Below are 18,159 nucleotides of genomic sequence, written 5' to 3' on the forward strand. Positions count from 1 at the left end.
GTATCCATAATCTCCCACCTGTAAAACTGCTGCATCTTAAACCTTATTAGCCATTTTATGTGACATTGATTAAGATGAAAAGTATTTACCCTCCAGCCACCACACAAATGTTGCTTTGGTTACACACTTGGAAAACATCATCAGGAGTTGTGATGACCAATGCATCCTTTATATTGCAGTCCATTAAAATGTTTTTGTTTGTTTGTTTTTTAAATGAGCCATACATATTTTAAATAACATTAATTACTTCAGAAGACAATGACTATGAAAAAAACTTACAGCATTCTGAGTTTCTTACATCTGTGGAAGATGTTTGAATCAAGGGAAAAGGACTAGGTATTTCACCTCGGCAAAGCAGTGATTTAGGAATAGGCATTAGTAACAGGCTCAGGAGCTCGAAGTTGTAAAAACCCTGGGCTAGCCAAACAATTGATGAGGGACAGAAAGTGCTGTAAAATTTCATTTCCAAGAAAGTTGGGAGGAGAATTCAGTTGACTGGAATTTTTAACCTACTGTTTAACAGGTACATTACAATAAATATAACAGAATTTTGTCAAAATAAAATCATGTATATATTTATGATACATTTGAATTGCTGCTATGATTACTACTACTACTATTATTATTATTTCTTTACTCGTATTAAGTAAATACAAATTTAAGAAGTGGGCCATGTAAACCTAATGAGGTTCAACAAGTTCAAATGTGCTGCACTTGGTTTGGGGCAATCCCAGATGTGTAATCTGGGAGAAGAACTTGATGAGAGCAGCCCTGGAGACTTGGGAGATCTGGTAGATGAAAAGCTTGACATGAGCCAGCAGTGCATGCTTGCAGCCCAGGAGGACAACTGCATCCTGGGCTGTATCAACAGATGAGTAGCCAGCAGGTCAGGGGAGGTGATTGTCACCCTCTCCTCTGCCCTTATGAATTCCCACTCGGAGTCCTGCATCCAGGTCTGGGGCCCCCAGCACAAGATATGGACCTGTTAGGTCCAGAGGAGGGTCATGAGGATGATCAGAGGTCTGGAGCTCCTCTCCTGTGAAGAAAGGCTGAGAGACCTGTGGATGTTCAGCCTGAAGAAGAGAAGACTCCAAGAAGACCTCATTACAGATTTTCAGTACTTAAGAGGAACTTTTAAAAAAGATGTTAGAGTGACATTTTTTGTTGGGTAGACAATGACAGGACAACGCAGAATGGTATTAAACTAAAAGAGGGGAGATTTAGATTAGAGATTAGGAGGAAATCCTTCACTCAGAGGGTGGTGAGGCACTCCAACAGGTTGCCCAGAGAAGCTGGAAGTGTTCTGGTCCAGGTTAGGTGGGGCCCTGAACAACCTGATCTAGTGGGTAGCATCCTTGTCTGTGGAAGGGAGGTTGGAGTTAAATGATCTTCAAGGTCCTGTCAAACCCAAGCCATTCTATGGTTAAAAATATCTTGTTGACCAATAAACATTAAGTTCTTGTACATCAAAAAAAAAGTATATTCATTATAGATGAAAGACCAGCATTTATAATATAATTATCACTACCAAGCCTGCCAGAGTTCAAGAAGCATTTGGACAATGCTCTCAGACACATGATCTGATTTTTTATTATTATTATTTTTAGGTGGTCTTTTGTATATCCAGGAGTTGGACTTGATGATCCTTGTAGGTCCCTTCCAACTCAGATATTCTATGATTTTATGATTCTATGAAATTACTTATCATTTGCAGTTATAACTATATAAATTGCAAAACCTAACTAGATGGATACAGAAAGTATCATTAGAATTTGCCACCTAATGTGGACTCAAATTTTGAAGTTTCTGGCTGTGATCCACTATTTTAATCATGTCTATTTTGTTTCTACTCATGTGATTAAGAGATGGTTTTATAGTATTAATATAATTGAATCAGTAGTTTTCTAAATATCTCTATACTTCACGTCAGAAACATTAGAATTACAGTGGCTTCACAGGAGTTTTGTTTTATTTCTAAATAGATTAAGGACAAACAGAAGTACTATGGTGGTCAAAATTCATCAGTACTTGAAGATGAATCTTTTCTGTCACCATTATGTACCCCAGCCAATAACTCAGTTTTGATGGTATGCCACATTTTTTAATCTCCCTTATTACTCCATATTCTTCTGACTATGAAGGCTGTGGACACCATCCTTTCAACTCTATTTTATTTTGCTCCTCACCACAGTAGATCAAGATGTACATTCCCAGCATGTACTTCAGGGCCAGGCAAGTTTTTATGTATTCCTGAAAAGCAGATGGTTGATGCTTTTGGCCATAACGATGGTAGCCCTGATTCGCTGCCAAACGAAGACTATGGAAAAGCTCCTACCTGGTTCAGTAAGCACCAACACTTTTTCCAAACTTCTAAAATTTCATAAGATATCTGAAAAACATCATGTACTTTTAACATCTGTTTGTTTGTTACCCTTTCCCTTTCTCCACACTTGCATTTTTATATTGCTGAAAATAACAGTAAAAAATGCAGATTGGTAACCTGAGATTAGGACTAATTTGTATAAGGCCATTTGTCATCTGCCATCATATGGCAAGTACGAAAGGCTGGTTTATATCTGCTTTTGTTAATGTTATTGATCAGGGACAGTGAATGCTCATTGCTACAAAGAGAATTCCTGATGTGAGCAATCTTGAAGTTGAGATTAGACAGTGTCCTGGTTTCAGTTAGAACAGAATTAATTCTCTTCCTAGTAGCTGGTGGAATGCTGTGTTTTGGCTTAGGATGAGAAGAGTGCTGATAACACCCCAATGTTTTAATTGTTGCAGAGCAGTGCTTATACCAAGCCAAGGACATCTCAGCCTTTCGCTCTGTCCTGCCAACAGGCAGGCTGGGGGTGCAGTAAGAGCTGGGAGGGGACAGACCCAGGACAGGTGACCCAAACTAGCCAAAGGGGTATTCCATACCATCTGACGTCATGCTAAACAATATATAGGGGTGGCTAGCCGGGGGAGGGGGCCAGACTGCTCGGGGCTAGGCTGGGCATCAGTCAGCGGGTGGTGAGCAATTGCATTGTGCATCACTTGTTTGTACATATTATTATTACTTTCCTATTATCACCATTGTATCATTATTATTATTATTGTTATTATTATTTTGTTATTATTATTTTCCTGTCTTATTAAACTGTCTTTATCTCAACTCACGGGCTTCACTTTCCATTTCTCTCCCCCGTCCCAGAGAGGGAGGGGGGAGGGTGAGCGAATGGCTGCGTGGTGTTTAGCTGCCGGCCGGGTTAAACCACGACAGTCTTTTTGGCGCCCAACATGAGGCACGAAAGGTTGAGATAACGGCAGATCTGACCAGAGTGTGCTAAACTAAAATTGGTGTAAGTATTAGACCTGCTTAATAGTCACTTGTCATAATGCTGATTGCTTTAATCTCAACTCTGCTGCGCCTGTTTTCCAAATTGAGTATTATAGTACATTATTTTCCGTATTTGCTCTCTGTCATGTTGTTTATTCTCTCCGGGCCCTGGTTTCAGATCATTATGATACTGAGTGTTGTAGCAATGGCTTATGAGACGATGAGATATCTGGTCATGACTCTAACTTGGTATTTGTACTCAGTAACATCGTCGACTCTGTATTTTGGAAACTGTATCTTGGAAACTATTAGCAATTATACCTATTGTTTTTTTCCATTAGGGAGTCAATCTGTGGAGGGGAAAGGGGAAGATATTTTTTCTTACTTGATTACTCTCCCTTTCTCCTTCACCACCCCTGTATCCTCCTGGATCACTATGCCTAGGATGGCAGGACAGAGCGAAAGGCTGAGATGTCCTTGGCTTGGTATAAGCACTGCTCTGCAACAATTAAAACATTGGGGTGTTATCAGCACTCTTCTCATCCTAAGCCAAAACACAGCATTCCACCAGCTACTAGGAAGAGAATTAATTCTGTTCTAACTGAAACCAGGACAGACAGATATGAAATTATCCACAGCTCTGTCAATTTGTAAATAACTCCAGTATTTCAGGGAAAGAATGATGATGTTGATTAGCTAAAATTAAGATATATATTCATCCTTTGCAAAAACATCAGTGTTGCCGTCAAAAAAGGAGATCCTCAAGTACCAAGAGAATTATATTGTGGACATCAGATTTCAGTAACTGGACAATGTAATTTTACTAAGCTAAATAGATAAATAAACATAGTTTCCCAACTACTCCAAACAAGGAAAAGAAAAAACTATGCATACAACCTGGTACTAAAAAGGGATTAAAATTTGACTCTAAGCAGAACAGAACAGATGTGCTTTGAAGGGCCCTTGGAATTTTTTTCATTCTTGGATTTTTTTCTTTTATTTTAAGTTTTTCTAAATGGAAAACTAATAATAATAATTTACTACTTATGCTCCTGAAGTGATAAAAAACAATGATAAAGTCTTTCAGCTTGAGGATGCTTTGTATTTTATTTTCCAGTAAAGGTAGGGGAATCAGCTTTGTTCTCACCAATGTAAAATGACTGGTTATACACTGATAAATACTAAAAATACTGTTCATTGTCTGGGAAAAAAATATATATATTTATATATACATATATGCACATAAAAAAAAAAAGTGCTAGGCGTTGTTCTAAATGAGACAGATAATTTAAAAAAAAAAAAAAAAGGAAGAAAAAAACAACAACAACAAAAAAACAGATTAAGTAGAATTTCAGCTGTTCCAACAATAATTATCATTGTACTTGTTCTATTTCATTCTTCCCTACCATCGCCATGGTCAATTTCTGCTGGAAAAATATATAAATAAATAAATAAATATGTATTTAAATATTTTAAAAAGATACCCTTAAGTTCAGTGCCTGATGTGGTGCTCATTTTAATAGAAACATTAAATTATTGGTTTCTGTGAGTAGTTTTACAGCTATAGTGAGTTGTTCATTTTATATTATTAAAAAAAGCAAAAAGTATTTTTTTTAAGTTCCACATTTCCTTGTTTGTGGTCAGAAAAATAATTTTGAACATACTCCGAACTTAAGACCAGTTTTAGCTAAACTGAGGCCATAACTACATGACTGAATATTACAGGCATAAAACTGTTAGCAGAATCAAGCCTTAGCTACCTTGAAAAGTGCATTATCATAGTGTCAATTAGGAGCTACCAAATTAAGGATTATTTACTTGTCCTGAAACTGTACTCAGAAATAGCTATGTCTAACATTTATTCTACACAAACACCATGACATTTTTAGAACAATGTAGTTTTTACTGAAATTTAATTAGAAAAGAAGTCTCAGAGATACAGGTTCCTATAAGTTTCATGAAAATTAGCTGCTGGGCAAAGGAAAAACTGTTTTGTGGAAATAAGTCTCCTACCAATACAACATTTAGGGTACATAAGAGAGAGTTGAGGGACATGAAATACTGCATTAAGGCAAAAATGAGGTAACGCAAGTAATTTTTGTGCCAATGAACAGCTGCAGGACTCACACTGTTAAGAAATCTGGCATCCTTACATCTATAGTTCATCTTTTTGTTATTCTTCTGTGGTAGTTTTCACATTGATGCCTAGCTAAGTTCCACCACACCGTCCTCTTTAAATTCCTTCATTCCTTCACCCTTACTCTTTTTCTGCTCCAACATAGGGTCCCTCCCACAAGAATGATCTGATCCTGTGTGGGCTTCCCACAGACAGCAGCAAGAACTCCTCCAATATAAGAATTCCATGCAAAGGGGTCCATCCTTCAGGAAAAGACTTCTCCATTATGGAGAAGCACCATATGTGGCAGCACCCCCTGTAGATCACCTGCTCCTGCATGGGCTCCTTTCCATGGGCTATAGCTCTGATATGGAACCTGCTCCTGCAGGGCTCTCCATGGTCTGCAGCCTCCTCCAGGCCACATCCACCTGCTCCACCAAGGGTTCTTCCATGGGCTGAAGTGTGGAGATCTGTTCCACCATAGGACCCATGGGCTGCAGGGGGACAGCCTGTTCCACCATGGTTGTCTCCACAGGCTGTAAGGGCACTCCTCTCTCCCAGCAGTTATAACATTTTTCCCCCTTTTTTTTTAAACCTGTTCAGAGGTATAAAACCTAAACAGAGGCTCAATCAACATTGTTTATTGGCTCAGTTTTGGCCAGCAATGGGTCCCTTTTGGAGTCGGATGGAGCTGTATTTTCTCTAACATGGGACAGCTCATGGACTCTTCTCGACACAGACCACCCTTGCAACCCTTTCTGCTACCAAAGCCTTGCCACATTAGCTCAATATATTCTTCCAACATTTGTTTGTGCATTTATTTTTTTGTGTGTGAAATTATTTAAGAGCAATTTCTCACCTCTAGCTAATGAATAAATAGATTTAAAATTGAAGTATGAATCCAAAATAAGAGGAGAAACCTGTAGTACCCCATCCATATTCCCTTTCTTTCAGCATATAAAATTCATTTCCTTAGTAGATTCTTCTGTTATTTTCATTGACAGTAGCAATTCTATATTTGAACATTGTTCAGGTTTTCATGTGCTTTACTATCAATATTTCTCTTTAGACTAATGTCCAACAATACTAAACAGTAACCTATCCCTTCTTAGAACCACTTTTAAGTGTAAAATTTTCATAATGAAATACATACTAAGGTAGTAATATATGGAAAAAAAATCTGAACATTGAGAAAATGGCTTCCACTTCTATGATTGATTAGATATATTAAATTATCATGATCATGGACGCACAAATAGCAAAATATTGCAGTAACGTAAGTCTGGTCACAGTAATCATGATCACGGATGCACAAATAATGAAAAACACTTTTAGTCTAGTAAATGACTGGTGTAGTTTATTGAAGCAACAGGAGTTCAGGTTCTTTTGGATTGCCAGCAATAAATGCACTGTCTGCAAAGCACATGCAAATAACAAGAATATGACTAACGCAACCAACTACATATGCTCACTTATGAAACAACTCCATAGAGAATGCTCGGTTTCCCAAGGAAGCACTCAGTGTAACTGAGAGTTCGAATCTCAACCATTAAGCATCCCTATGGGGGCAGAAGAGAGATTCAGCCCGTCAGCTGAACCCAGAAGTCAGTGATGTCCTTCCAACTTGTCTGCAATGGTGTCTTCCCTGACATTTTCCTTTCTTGAGCCATTTTTATACTATTTTCTTACTTCTAGATGGAGCTTGAGTGACTCTAGTCATATATGTCTTCATTGTGATTGGCATAAAATTTTGTTACTTTTGTTTTAAAGGTATAGGCTCAGAGAAATTCAGAGCGCATATTCAGTGAAGGGTGGTCACACCTTGGAGGTGAGTAGCCTTCAGGATGGAAGTGTGTTTTGGCATTATAATGAGATTATAATGAGCAAAGTTCATCCAGAGGACATGATTTGGCTATCAGTTACATGTAGACTCAGGGCTGGCCATGCAATCTGTCTATAGCTAGCATAGTAGGTAGCATAGTACCATCAGGTTCTCCATTCCTGTAGTGATAGCGCAGAGCCTGGCTTCTGAGGTGTCTTCACTTCACTCCACCCTCTGTGCTACATCTCTTAGAGCCAAAACACCAAGCTTCCCTGGTGCTACTAGTACCTAAAGTTGCAGGCTATAGTGCCAAGGGGACTATCATGGAAGATTCCTTGAATATCTGCTGCATCTCACCCTGGAATTTTCCTGAAACTTGTCTTAAGATGTGCACATACTTTTAGCTACAGTAAGTCACTTCCAGCAATTATTCTAAACTAGGTCTTATAAATACAGGTAAATTTAGGAAACTTAATGTTCTCTCCTCTGTAAACCCAGGTGAGCCTCTATCTGGAAACTAAATGAAGGATTTAAGTTATATATACAGGTATTTAAAGAAGAAATACAGTAGAAAGATTTTCAAGGTGTAAGGAAGGGAATATACAGGAGCTTTATTGTTACATAGTGAAGCTAAGTAAAAAATATTCCTATCAATAGCTTGGGAGCTATAAAAAAAATATGTGTATGAGTATTTAATTGTCAGTTTAGATTCTAAATAATTTAATACTGAAAGACAGACCTATGTGCAAAACTAATGTACCAAAGGTTGTTGGCTCTGAGGTTGAAAAATGACATTATTTTAAAGAAAGAAAGAAAGAAACAAACAAACAAACACAAATCAACAACTTCTTCTAGGTGAAAGGGGAGAGCTGTCCCTGTAGTCTACAGAAGTCTTTACTTTCACAGTTTGTTAATTAGCTCAAAGCCTGGGGGTGGCATATGTGATTTAAAAACTAAAATTGAGTCCCCAGTAAACTCACATCACTGAGGCTGCTAAATGTCCCTCAGAGCAAAACAAACTGCAATCCTAAATTGGTCTAGATTCAATCAGTGACACACAAGTAAAAGGCTCGGTATTTCACTGGCAACACCTTGAGGTACTGAATCTTCTAGTAACTGCTAATTTATTAGAAGAAGATATTTCTAATAAAAATAAACAACAGCATGTCAGAAGAATGTTGAGGTTGCAAATGGATTTGTAACTCTGCAAAATCCACAGTAAGGCTGCTTTTTCTTAGTTTCAGTGTTTTCCTCTGATGAGATTTAAGAGGTGGACATAAAAGAAACATGACAGCAACATTTGAATCTAAGACTTTTACACTGACAGTGCAGTATTCTTATTTAAACTGGAAATGTAGCCATGAAAACACCTCTTGCTGCAGTCAACCTTTACATTAGGAACTGAGTCAATTCCCCACTCAGAAAAGGTAAAATATTTGTTTCCCATAAAAGCAGATATTAATGTCACCTAAATACAGCCAAGCCAGAAAGGAAAAGAGTAACAGTCAATCTGAAAAGAAGTCAGTCCTATGTGACATGTTTTGCTTGTTTGTTTTGGAAGGAATTTCAAACAGAAACTGCAAATATATGATGTTGGTCACCAGCTGACAAATGCAAGCCCTGGCACTAGGTGACACTAGCATCTGTATGTGTCTCCATGCATGGTAGGTCACATTCCTGAAAGTGGGAGCACATTTCCTAACTAAGAGGACAGCTGGTGTTTGGTAGAAGGAAAAAGCTGTTTTTTTCCAAAATGAATACAATCTGAAGCCTTGTTGTACCCTTACCTAACTCTGTACCTACTCTGACAGCCATTCTTATTTATGTAGAACTGGTCCCATCTTTCATTTAATATCCTAGTCTATAAGTCAGAAGACTGCCTGCTATTCACTTCCCTCCCTCCCAGCCCCCTGCTTAACCAATTTTTACTTCATCCACAGCCTTGAAACAAACTCTAAAAGTAAAGTGGTTCATTCCCCTATAGGGCATAAACATGGACCCAAAGAGTATGTCTACTATATGTCTGTACGCACCTACTTTGAATGCCTCCATGCTTTTGTTTTCAGTGAGAAATTGTCTCTTCCAGAAGCTAGTCCTTTCAGGAAACTGAATCATAACACTGGCAATATGATTTAATTTACTCTGATGAATTTTCTCAGAAGAACATCATCCAAAAACCCTACTTTTATCTATGCCAATATAGAGTGGTGGTTTATTCAGTAAGCACCTGCAGAAGAAAATCAACAGCACATATTTTAACATCTGTAAATGTTTAGTCTAAGTTAGTTTAATTAGTAAACATTTTTCTTCATTGAATTCTTTTTTAACAAGCAATTTGAGACTTAAAATGTATTTATTTCTGAAACGTCATGAACTCAAAAATGCTTAAGAGGAGTTATTTCCACACTCATTTATATTTAGGGTCAAATTTGAAGCAATAAGTAATGTGTTATAAAATAAACCTTAAAAGCACAGGGAGAAATCAGTCACCTTGATATCTGCTTTCATTGTGAAAGTGCTGAAAGAAAAGATTAAAGCAGGAAGAACTGAGGAGGAACTGCAATGTCATTTTCATTTGTTACAATTTTTTTCTCTTGTGCTTACTATCTTCAGGTTATTCAGCATCAGAATACTACCAAACTACGGGCCCTCCCACTCAGAACACTGAAAAGGAAGAGAGGGAGTCCTGAGGTGGGTAGGAGGAAGGGGGCAGGGGGAATAACGTACATGTTGGCAAAGAAAAAAATAATTATATTAGCACGTATGTATATAAATACTGTATTTAAAACAGTCAGCAGAGATTTTACTGAGTATAGCTGATATATTGGACAGAGGAAACTCTAAGTTGCACCAATTTAGAATCCCTCTAGTCTTCCAGACTGCATTATTCATCTCCAAATTCAGTTCAAAGTCTGCAGAACAGCAACATGACTCAGACTATTACCAGAAATTTCTACAAAAGAGTAAGATGAAGACTGCAAATCAAAAAGAGGAAGGCAGAAAGAAAATATCAAAATAAGTCACACCACAGCACACAGTTCTCCTGTGGGTAACAGATGAGAGAACTACATGTCATATTAGTCATAGTGCTTAGCACAACATGAAGAGATGCTCAAAAAATGTGATAAAAGCAGTACAGAAACATGAACAAAAAGAACAAAATATCATAAATGTGATGTAAGCTAATACTGCCATCTAACTCTCAACAATTTGGTATTTAATTTCATCAACATCACCCTTGTCCTTATCTACAAAGGAAAGAAAATTATGTTCATTATGGCTTGCTGATTGTCTTCAAAAACAATTTGTCTTGAATCCAGGTGAAACCTCTATCTCTGCTCAGCTAGTGAGGTATAAATAATGACAGTAAGAAATGTCTCTGAACTGCTAGATACCTCACGATGAATGAAAAGTGCTAAGGTATTCCTACACAGACAGAAATATATTTGTATTTATACACGCATATATCTGCATATGCACACACAGAGTGTCACTTATTTTCTCAGTTGATGCATACAGGTTGAAATCACTATATCCTGTGATTCGAAGAACCTCTAGAAATCATCATCTCCACCTGGGCTTTCTCAAATTTATGCACACCTTTCCCAAAACCTTATATAACAGGATGAAATAATCTAAGAGTAAAATGGTAGTGCTACTTCACCTACCTTGTCAGCATCTTATGCCTTTTTCGAGATGATGTTGCCTATTCAACTGGGTTGATGATACAGAAATATCTTATGATTCATCAACAGTGTTACCCTTACACTTAATATCAACATTCACATCTAAATCCTTCAACTTCACCACCTGACTGAAAAATTCGTCTTGGTAACATTGTTGTTCATTTCAGTTACTGCTACATGCTACCTGGCAGTAGAAGGTAATAGGGGCCAAGGCCATTTCCACTACTCCTCAGAATACACCAATCAATATTGGAATTTCACATGAATACATGATTTCTGAGAACCACAGACCAACGCTCTGGACATCTTTTACATTGAATGATTTAAAATCTTTTTTTCTAAGGTTGGCCAATGGTCCTTCTAGGCCACTACTTTGTCTCTAAGAGTTATCAGTTCCAAATACTAGAAAAAGCAGAATATGATGCCAAGGTATATAAAGAATGATCATTTTATTGTTACATACCACATTAAAGTGATTTTCTGCTTCAAACACTGGGGCAGTACTCCATAAAACCAAATATTTAAACAAACAAAAAGTTTAGGTCAAATAGGGTAAAGCTATAAACTTGTGTGCTAGTTTAATAACAATAACAACAAAACAACAATAATAATCTCAACATGTTGTTGTTCCTTTGGGCTTATTTGATTAGCTTTATGTTTCTTACTATCTTACTATCTTTTTTATGAACCTCAGAGGAAAACAAAATCCTAAAATCCTAAAAAACACAGGCTTTGAAAGTCAATGGGCAAATGTGGCTTTTAACTAGTTAAACACTTTCCTCATTTTTTCTAAGAACAACCAAATATACAATATCAAGAAACACAAGGACAGCATTTACATGATAGAAACTTCTGGAACTAATTAAGCTGGTGTATTTGCTTTCGCCAACAGAAAACACGGCTTTTGATCTTTGTCAAAGTCAGGGCTGAGACTTCCTGACTTTTATTAGACAATAGCTATAAATATACATTGAACTATGATGTCTATAAATGCACAAATTTTCCACTTTCAGAATATTTATACATTTCTGAAGGACTGTCTATAAACTTTACACCTGAGGATTAACTTTTTATTAGTAACTAGGCAGTCTACTTGTTCTTCTAATAATAATTCATATACAAATCCTTTCCTACCTGCAAATTCACCTACAATGTTTGGTGAAATTATGATGTCAGACTACGAATACCCAGGTTAAACAACTGTCTTCACAGACTCAGCTGAAGAAAAGCTTCCCTCTGCACCTGTTTATTATTACTTTAAAGAAAGAAAAAGCTTTCAGTTCATCATTCATAAACACAATCTCATCTGCTATCCATTCTCTATTCATTTCCTGATGTCTGTGATATTCTGAAGCGCTTTTCTGCATTGAGAACAAGAGACGAGAGGTAACAGATTATGCCGAAGTGTTAACTACTGAATTTGCAATAATGCCTACCACATAAATAAAATAAAATAAAATAAAAGAAGGAAAAAAAAAAAAAAGAAGGAAAAAAAAGTTAGGAAAAAAAAAAAAGTAAAGTTAAGCTTAACTCCTCCTGTTTCCTTTTAGAAATGAAATAAGAGTTCTATAAAAATTAAATTGTGAGGGATCAAATTTTACTTATGAATCAAAGTGAAAATTATGTGAGAAGGCTATATCTCTTTTCAGCTTTCCATACCTTGTTCACTGAGACATTAAGGTCTTTGGATAAAGGACAAAGACTCTGCCAGACACTGTTCCCAACAAAATCAAATTGATGGGCCTACATAAAAAGACTAATACCATGCAGTTAAAGAAAATGAAATAAATGTACATTTAACTTGGATTCATATCAGAGCATGTTTTTAAGAACTTTTTCCTTCTCATTAAAGTAATTTGCATCAGTAATCAAACTAGATTTAGTTATGTGACCATGATTCAAAGACACATTAACCTACGTATTTGCTCATCTACCCACCTATCTGCCTTTGCAAACAAAGAAATTAAGAGCATAAGCATTCTGATTTGCAGAACTGCTTGTCCCTATAATTCTGAATCAAGGTTACGCTTTCAAAATACAGGACTTTGCATGTGACAATCTTAGCTGAATTTGAAAATCCATTCATATAGTTAAGTCTATAACTTTGTTTCCAGTTCCAAATTAATTCAAATCTCTGTATTTAAATGCTTAGACTGAACACTTAGATAATTATAGCTGTGATTGCTGAACAGGGTAGAACTAACATTAAATTACACAGTAGAATTTGCTGGAGATGCTCATGGTACTCCCCATGGACCTATTTAGTAGCAGTGTTTTATGAGCACGTGAATGATATTTTTCAGATCAAACAGTCTACTAATAAGATTTTTCAGAAATACAAAATCATATGGAAAAAAAAAATTTAGAAGTTAAGCAAATAAGTGTTTTTGAAAACCTTCCCATATATATCTTAACATTTTTTAAAATATTACTACACCTGAACTTATTATTATTATTTTTAAACCTAAGGCATGGTTGGTTGTTTTGAAGTTAATCTGAACAAGATTCAGACTGGTTTCACAGATGCATTGCTTAACCACTTGAAGTAACTAAAAATGTATACAACTACAACACCAACTACAACTAAGGAACAGTACAGGTTAGTAAGTTAAGAATAGCTGTGCCTCCCTGAAGAGATAAGCAAAGATTGTTAATGATCTTCTGTAACCAATTACCCTCTTTTCTGCAGTTTTTAAAGCTTCACATGTCAATATTCATTTGCCAGCTCTTAAAAGAGTAAAGTCTTCTCTTATTGGATCAAAGTAACATCAGTAAGTTAAATTGAATGCATTTTCTTTTCATCCTTAGACAAATGAAAACTAACCAATAATATCTTTTTTTTTTTTTTTCTTTGATTAAAAAACTGAAAATACCTGTAGATTTAGGGAGAACTTTCTGCTTAACATAGCCTGCACTGGGATTTCTATAGTTAAAATATAGACATTCATGACATCAGTTATATTGCTTGCACATTTAATGAGACTGCAACATTTTGGAGTATGGAGACATTCAGCTTTTCTCCATGTCTCTCTCTCAATGAGTTCTATGAGAATATGTCTATTAGTAGACAAAATATATATTCTTACCCACTATAACTTCAGTCTCAACTCAGAAGACAAAATAAATACACAGAATAAATACACTTAATTGAGTTTAATTCCTGAATAATTGAACCCCTTTTACCACCAATAGTTTATAGATGATAAAAATCTGTTTTCTGTGTCATCAAGACACAGTAATATTGTGTCATTCTATCTACTTTCCTAAAGCGACAATTGACACTGTCATCCTACTAGCACCCTTGGATGCATCTTTTGAAATGATGAAGGAGAAGAAAAAGAAATACTTCACTCAGAGATGACAAATAATTATTCAGTAAGTTCAGTATACAAAAGGCAAAAGACATATCTGCTAATCTGCAGTGAGCTGGTACTGGAGTAGTATTTAGAGTACCATTTGTACATACATCAGATCAGTCCCTTCTAACTCCTAGACATTACCACCAGCTCAGCATGAGCACTTTAGAAGGCTAAGTTAGAGCTTGGTTCATGCCATATCCTACATATGTGGACAGTAGGAAAATATAAATATCTGTCACTGTTGCTTATCAAAGAGTAATAATAGCTTTTAAAAAATAAATAAGTAATAAATAAAATAAATAAAAAGCTAATGTCTAAAAATTAGTACAGAGTAAAACTTTAACATTAAGATTTGAAATTTGGGACAGAAAAATAGAGGAGCTTGTATGAATACCAACTCTACATATCTCTGTTCAGAAGGAGTTTTGGTCTAAAATGGCTTTCTCCAAAAACTGACAATTAGAAGAGAAAATGAATGTTACATAAGACTGAATGCTACTGTGTTTCTGAAAAATAATTAAAACAGCCTTAACCAAACATTATCATTGGTAATTGATGGCTAATGGCTAGAGTACACTAAGTTATAGATACACTGTAACTGTAGCCATTTGTAACAACTATACTCAAACTTTTATAGCCATATGCAAAATCTCGTGTTCATGAAGGTTTATAACATCTGGCCCTCACTTATTAATCTTCTCCAATAATAAATAAACATGCACTTAACAACATAAAACTTCACTCCAATTGGAAATATTATATAAAACCTATCCCTTGACAGTGACAGCCCTAGTAAGCACTGACTTTACATTCACCTGTAACAGTAATTACTACACTCCAAAACACTACAGTCATTGTTAATTGCCACATGTACTGCACAATATATAAATAGGAAAGACCATGATTAACTTCTCTGTCTTAACTATAATCTTAACAAATTTGGTTAGCAATGATACTAAACTGGACCTGTTTAAGCCCACTTGTAAACCGGACTTCTATGTTATTTCATCATAATATGCTACAGTCATATGCAGGAAAGAGTTATACCTTTATCTATCCAGTTTTTCATTATCTAAACCTCACAATACCACATATATAAAACATGGCAAATATTTCCAGTTCAGGTTATCCAAGCAGGAACAAAATATCTGGCGTATTCTCAGAAACCTATACTCTGTGTTATACTGAAGTATATGAGAACTGAGATGCTAGAAAATTAATCAGAAGCTGCAAAAGCAGCAGGTGCAGTGCTGGAAGAAGAAAAGCAATCAATGGAAAAGTTGCCAGGTTTCATAAGAAAAAAGAGAGAGAAAGAGAGAGAATACTATTGATTTTTTCAAATTATTACCCAAATAATCTATTGTGACAGCACATTTGACAAACAGCTTGGATTGTGAAATAGTCACTGGTAGAAGTTACTGTTCTTAACATGTTTAGGACATAAAATATCTTTATTTATTTTACTACCAGCTGTCAAAATAAGAGACCTTATAGCAAATTAGATTAGTATTTTGAAGCTGGACAAAATGGTCCTGAAGCTAAAATTCTTGTAAGAGAAAAACAAGGCTTGCACTCTTTCTCAATATACAGATTAAATTTATTATTTGTCCACTCAGGACACGATTCAAAAAATCGTTCACTATTGTTCAACATTTATGCCTCTTTCTCTTGGACTGAGCTTCAGTCATTCTGTTGACAGTTTATTGACTGAATTCATTTATATTCTCCTTTTGCAGGAAAAAATAAAATAATAATCTGAAATTTATTGGCAAACCATCTGCTATCAATTAATCAATTGAACTTCTGGTAAGATCAAGCCAGGCATTGCCTTGGACTCTGATGCTGGGAACCTTCGTTCTTGGAGTTCAGAATAAACCATGAATATCAATAAGGTAAGGTTTGTTATGGCAGTATAATCCAGAATTTAAGGTTTAGTAGTAATAAGCAATTCCAAGTACCAAACATCCTTATAAATAAAGTTTATACAAAGTCTCAGAGAGCAAGATTCAGCTCACCATCACTCTCTATATTACATCTATAGAGAATGTTAATGATAAACTGCTTTCAGAGACTGTTTTATTCCATCCATCTATTTATTCTATATGTCTTAAAATTATCATAATGGTCTGCCCATTACTCTTCATTAATGCCTGGGTGACTAGTTTTGTCTTAGTTTACTAATTTGTCAGGTAAGATCTCCAGCAGAGTCCAGAGTGTTCTGCAAATGTTTCTTGATACAGAAATTGCAGGGAGCACTTACAAGTTTTTTAGATGAAGCACTGGGCAACAAGGTTAAGAAAAATGTCACAGTAAGAAGTAACTTCAATGAAATCCGTAAGTAAACAGAAAAATTAAAACCCCTCAAAAAAAGAAGGATAAGCAACACGATAAATATTCTTAATTTCAAGTAGGTATTTCAAGTGATTAAATAATTGCAAACCATCCTCTTGTGAAAGAAAGACGAGAAACATACCAAAAGATGAATGAGGTTAATCAAAAGTTTTTCGCTGACATAAGAAGAAAGCATACAAATGATGGAAAAAGTCAGATTCTTAAGGATATATACAAAAATGGAGCATAAACATGTGAGGACAATTTAAGGAAGGGGAAAGAAAGAAGTTGTTTTTGTTAAAGGTTGGACTAGATGATCTTAGTGGTCTTTCCCAACTTAAATGATACCGTGAGTCTAATTTGTTCCATAAAAAAATAAAATAAAATAACTAAATTAAAAGTCATTCTGTTGGCTCTTTTACAACCAACATTGATAACTGAGGTTGAGAAAAACAGCTATACTTAGCTTTGCTTGTTGCATTAATGAAAAGATCAGTTGTGATAAACTGTCTATTGCACTTAACACTATGGGAGTGGAGTAGGAAAGAACAGGACAGCTGTTATGTTAGAATATGCACTAAATGTAGAAGTCTAGAAGAAAACATAAATTATCAGGGGTCTACAAAAGCTTATCTAACTGAAAATATTGAATAAGCTTTGTTTCTTTACCTTAAGGAGAAATTTAAAAGGTTTATTTACCTTAGAGCACTGACATGTTATAAATATATACATGGCTTCTGAAAAGAAGGGACCAGTCTATTTTCCTTTCCTATGTTGCATAAGACAATAATGGGTTTACATTAAAATACAAGAAATTCAAGTTAAAAATAAACACATTCACAGATTCCGTGAATACCAGTACAGGTGTTCTCACTTAACACCTCTGCCTGAATGGTGACCTCCATGGGTCTCCGCTCACTAACTAGCCCAGCTTGATGTTTGCTAGCAAATAGGCACACTTACACATTCATCTCACAGGAATTCTGGTGGTCCTCTGCCCACCTGATATGGATGCCTAGACCCAGGGCCTCCTATTCACCAACTAGTCCAGCTTCAAGTTTGCTATTAAGTTATGGCACATGCGTCCACACATGAGGTTACAGGAAAGTATGAACACCCCAGGCCCCAGTAGATAGCACTCTAGTCTCACATCCCATTGTCCAGCACTGCTGGATGATTGTGGGACCTTCACCTGCTCCAGCCGAACAGGACAAACCCGGAAGCACCTTCCCCCTGTTCTGATGCAGGTTGCTGACCCCATAACCACTCATGTGGATCCTCACAAGAGCTGGCATCTTGTCCTTATAGGACTCACACCGAGTAGAGAGTAAGATTACACAGAAAGCTAGTTAAAAACAGATCTAATAAAAAAAGGACAGGCTACAGCAATCACCACAGTTCTAATGTACTGACCAGAAACTGTGTTAATTTCTTCCTTTTTGTTCCTTTTCTTTCTATTCACCTTTGTTCCTCCCCATTCTCCCTCTCATAATGGTTTCTTAAATTTAACACAGCCCCTG

The sequence above is a fragment of the Aythya marila genome, assembly GCF_965140915.1.
Source record: "Aythya marila genome assembly, chromosome: 2".
Lineage (NCBI taxonomy): Eukaryota > Metazoa > Chordata > Aves > Anseriformes > Anatidae > Aythya > Aythya marila.